Below are 5,187 nucleotides of genomic sequence, written 5' to 3'. Positions count from 1 at the left end.
TCCCCCCCCCTTTTCTTTTTTGATCCCACCTTCCATCTCCCAGAGCTGCAGGAACTGAGCTGATGGCTTTAACAGTATTTTGGTCGTGTTAAGATTACAAATTGCCTTCATTAGGATCCTTGTGAAATCTGCAATTTATCAAGGAGGATCTGGGAGGTGGTATTAATTGAAGCTTTGAAAGGAAATAAGTCTACTTTGTTGGCTTTGGGGTATAGCATTGATGATTGCTGTGCTGAGCTCCTCTGCAACTTCACCTTCAGTCAGTACTGTGGAAAGCTGCAAGTCTTGGTGGTGGTGGCTATAGCTATGACCTCTGACATGACCAGGGGAGAGGCTTACCTGATTTCGTGCTGTCTTTTCAAATCCCATCCTAGGGAAAGTATATTTATAGCTGGAACATCAGTTTATCGTAATCCAGATGTATTGGGCAAGTGTGTGAAGAATTTTAGGAGGTCTGAACCAGAACTAGATTTACTGTGATTATTAACGGAAATGTTTAACTCCAGTGGGCTGACAGAGTTGGTTTATTCTGCTGTAACTTGAATCTATTTGAAAAAAACTATCTTTTATAGAGAAGGTGGTTCAAAAAAAAGAAAAGGAATGTAAAAGGGACTGAGGTAAAGGGAAGATACTCCTGAAATTTGCTGTGTATGTATCGTTGGAAAATAGTGTAGTGTTTGATATTTAGTAATGATTTGCTGTGTATGTATCGTTGGAAAATATTATAGTGTTTGATATATAGAAATGGGTGATTAGACTTTGCTTTGTAATTGCAGTGGGGAGGGCACAGTTTGGCACCTGCAGCTCAGACACTGTGGTGGAGTACTCCTCATAAATACAGGTTCAGTGGTGATAGCATCTCTGTCCTTGTCACAGTGAGTGCAGGTGACAAGTTAGGTCCAACTTTGAAAGCTGTGCCAGGATCACTGCAGTATGTTCTCCCTGAAGTGAGCAGATGTTCTTGCTGTTGGCCTTTGTGATATTCATACTATCAAAATCACCTTCATAACTGTTTGCTCTTCTCCCATCTCTCTTAATGTAGGCAACAGTGGAGACAGAGGTGAGGACAGTTTGTGGGATGGAGGTGCAGTTGCAGGGACATTGAGAAAGCTCTCACGAGGTGAGCCTGTTCCTCTGGCCATTTATGCCAATCTCTCCCTCAGTATTTACTCTAACATTTGTAAAAACAGATAAGTCTTTTGGAGAGCAACGCCTGCTGACCAGGGAAAACCTGAATAAACAAACATGTGCCACAGATTAGTAAGAACATCTGTAGGTTTTATATTGTTTTGAGAACACATACCACAGTTTTTCATTTCTTAGGCTATTTTAGTTTTCCCCTTTCTTTCTCTCTCTCTTTTCTTCTTCTTTTTAAATATATTGCTAATAAAGGTTGGAGGTAGAAAGCACAGCTGGACTCTGCATGACATGCCACTGTTTAATTTCTAGCTTGGAGGATGAGAAGAAGAGTAGTTTTATTGTATCCTAGAAGAGAATAAAGCCACATGCAAATTCCAGCCATGGACATCTGTTTCCTCTTTGTGTGAAAGAATTCTCATATTTGGAAGGGAATCCCAGTTCTGAAGGGGCTGATGAGGTCTTGGGTTTTTTCTTTTGCTTCTTCTCCCCCTTCTTTGCCACTCCTTCAGCATTCTGCCCTTGTTCCCTGGCTGCTGGTTTCCTCAGGACAATGTCAGCTTGCAATTTAGCATCAGATATCAGATAGGTGAATTTTGACGTACTTTAAAATGTTTGTGTTGCAGTTGCAAAGAGTATTATCAAGTTCCTCCTTAAATTTCTTTTATTTAATTAAACAGTCCTTGGTGGGAGGACTTTTGCTCTGTCATCAATCTCCAGTACTTGCAGGTTGGTGTTTGTCTTTAGGAGCAAGATGTGTGGATCTGTTGCTCTGGCAGTAAAATGAAGGCATTTCTAAAAGTAACTTATTAAAAATAATCTTTTAAAATCCTTCTGTATCAAGGGAATTAAGTAGATCTGTAGAAATAAGAATCTGCAAAGTTCATTACCTTAAGTTAGGCATCAGGTGCTAAGGGCTACAGGGACCAAAGCAAATGATAATTTCACTAACCTATAAAACATTTTAGAATAATGATTTGCAGCTGTCTGAGGGCTTTAAACTTGACTTTTTTTTGTGTGTGTAAGGGTTGACTCTGTTGAACAAACAGCACAGTTATATAACATTAAGCCAGACATGAGAACTGGTACTCTCTGTCTATTTTATATTCATGTCGAATGAGAGGTTGGTGGAGCTTGCCAGGGTTTCATATTTGCTGGCAGCCAGTTACCCACATATGTGGACCACATTTTTTATTGTTGCCTTAGCCTATTTCAGGCAGAAATATCACTGCCTAGCAGGGTGTGATTCTGTTCATTGCTGAGGAGCTTTGCTTTTAAGAAGCAAAATCCAAGTAGGAATGAAATGCTGTAAGTGTTCAAATTGAGAAGTATCCTCAGACCGAGAGATTTTGTCCCAGCTGTCATGGGAGAGCAATGAAGGGCAATAAACCATCTGAAGGCTTTTCCATGGATGAGCTCTCTTTGCAGAGAAATTTCTTTTTGCATATATTAATCCTCCTTTTGGGTGTGGGCTGTTTAGTCTGGTCTCTTAGGGAAACAGGGCTTATGCAAGCAGGGTGTATGCACACATGGACACACAGCAGCCTCTGCAGCCCTTCGCATCTCCACCTCAGAAACGTGGCCGAAGGGCAGAGGCTGCAAAGATAAATTGAAGCTCCTTGAAGTTTCTTGAAAATATGTGTATGAGGGGAGAATAGAGGTGGTTAAGGGGTTTGAGGGAAGGCTTGCAATAGGAACTGAACTTCTAACGAGGGCTGTGGATTAGGTCTTGAGCAGAATTGTGATGGAAGTCCTTGTCATGGGAAGATTGCCGAACGCGGCTTGGAAATGATTTGTCTTCAGAGAATCTGATGACAAAACCCAAATCTGCAGGAAGCCACACTCCCTTTCATTCCAGTACCCATGAAATTGCTTGTGTGGGGTTTGTTTTTAAGTCAAGATGTTGTTAAAGAGGCTCCAGTGGGCAACTCCGATAACTGGAGGACATCTCATTAGGATGTTCTTAGTGCAGCAAAGGTGCTGCTGCTCTGGTGGTTGGTGGTGTTGCTTCCCAGTTTGTTTGGCTTTTGCAAGTTTTCAAACTCTGTTAGTGTGATTTATGAATGTTTAGCCCCTTATCCTGCAGCCACCCTGGAGAGGGAGGAGGGAGCCCAGTGGCTGTGCAGGTCCCACTGACATATACCCAAAATCTTCCCAGGCATTTTGGAAGGTTCACATCACCACATCTCGTGGGGTGTGCGGGGAAAAGGGAAGCTGATAATCCCCATCCAGCTCTGGTCCCTGCTGAGCAGGACATGGAAAACAAACACCACTAATACTGAAAATCAAACAAATTTCCTCTTTGATTGAAATGCTTCTAGCTAGGAGATAAAAAGGAGGTTATGTCAAAAGCTTCCCTTGTTGTCTTATTAACAGCTGAATAATTTTACCACTCATTTGCCAGCATAAAGAAGCAAAACTTGGAGACTGTTTGAAAGCTGTTTTGTTTGGTGTACAGCTGGATACAGAGCATTCCCTTTTCTCTCTTTTAACAGATTTGAAGCAAATGTATTGGTTATTGTTTCTTCCTCCCCATCTTTTTTGGCCTAGATAATAGAAGGTTATGCTGCTTTTTATTTTAAATTGCAAAGAAATCATGCCATAGCACTCCAACAGTGATACACAGCATGTGGATATATATGCCTTCTCTTAAATGTATTACCACACATTACTGTCAAATAACTGGACTTTTTCACCCAGTATTAAAAATGAAATTTAATTGCTACACTAGAATTTCAAGACCATGATAAATAAGAGCCGTGTCTGACCTTTATTAATTTAAATTGCAAAGAAATCATGCCATAGCACTCCAACAGTGATACACAGCATGTGGATATATATGCCTTCTCTTAAATGTATTACCACACATTACTGTCAAATAACTGGACTTTTTCACCCAGTATTAAAAATGAAATTTAATTGCTACACTAGAATTTCAAGACCATGATAAATAAGAGCCGTGTCTGACCTTTATTAAGGGGCTCTGAATTTCAAGACCATGATAAATAAGAGCCATGTCTGACCTTTATTGTGGGGCTCTGAGATGCCACCAGGGATATTGCTCATTGTCCAAGATGACAAACTTCCTCTGAGATTTCAGTTTGTCAGCTCAATGTACAGCAGTGACATTGATTTCTTCTCACTGCCATTTCCTGCCTGAATAGATAACAAATTTTCTGTGGCAGGTGTCTGTCAAGCTTAGTTTTGTCTGGCAGATTAACTTAATAGACTCATTTATTAATCATTAGTTGCAACAGAGTGAGGCAGACAATACTCTTTAACTCTTGTGATGTTGAATGGATGTACCATTTCAGATTCCTTTGTGTAGCTTGGATTTGGGTTTAATAAGCCTTTCATATCTCTAGTGAATGTTTTTAACCTGACATTATTCAGAGCAAAGATATCTGCATTAGCTAAGCATGATTCATTTAGAGTATCTACTCCTTTTCATGGCAAAAGGTGAGACTAATCATTTGATTCATGAACTGCAAAATCAGCCTAAACAAGGGGAAAACAAATGCTTTGTGTTTGGGGAAGGAAGATAAAAGCAGAAGAAAATAGATACTTGGAAGAAGATTTGAACCTGGGGCTGACTTGCTGTCGAAGTGGAGGAGATAACTGCAGAAGCTTTAGGAAGGAGCAAACCAGACCTGCAGATACAGCTGTAGGACAGTTGTAGGACAGCCTAGTGCTTTCCTAGGAAACCCTTTCTCTGAGGTGTCTTGAGATACTCAGCCTGGAGATAGCACAGGCAGGTTGGTACCAGAGGTGGATGTTGGACAGGAGTTGTCAGAGTGGTGAAGGACAAGGAAGAATTTAGTGGAGAACTTTGAAGAGGAAGAAACTGTAAGGCATGACCTTGGAAAGTGATGTCTCCTGTTGCAAAGAATCACTGTTCACAGTGCAAAGTGACTTGTCACATGTGTTAGCCCTGCTAAGCCTACACAGCTGACTGAGACATACATTTGCTTTTCTCTCCATGTGCTGAGAGAGTTGGTCGTGAGGTGTTTATCAGGGCAAAATGTGTAAAGGACCTGGAAATGCACAGGC

General features: G+C 40.9%; 1 protein-coding gene across 1 annotated transcript in view; it reads left to right on the top strand.

Annotated features, from left to right (window-relative positions):
• Positions 1-5,187, top strand: part of SLC25A26 (solute carrier family 25 (S-adenosylmethionine carrier), member 26) — an 85,349-nt gene that overhangs the window by 53,821 nt on the left and 26,341 nt on the right. The gene's annotated exons all lie outside the window — the stretch shown is intronic.

This window comes from Acanthisitta chloris, unplaced genomic scaffold, assembly GCF_000695815.1.
Source record: "Acanthisitta chloris isolate BGI_N310 unplaced genomic scaffold, ASM69581v1 scaffold5402, whole genome shotgun sequence".
NCBI lineage: Eukaryota > Metazoa > Chordata > Aves > Passeriformes > Acanthisittidae > Acanthisitta > Acanthisitta chloris.
The sequence above is the reverse complement of the archived record's forward strand: the minus strand, read 5'-3'. Positions and strand labels throughout refer to the sequence as shown.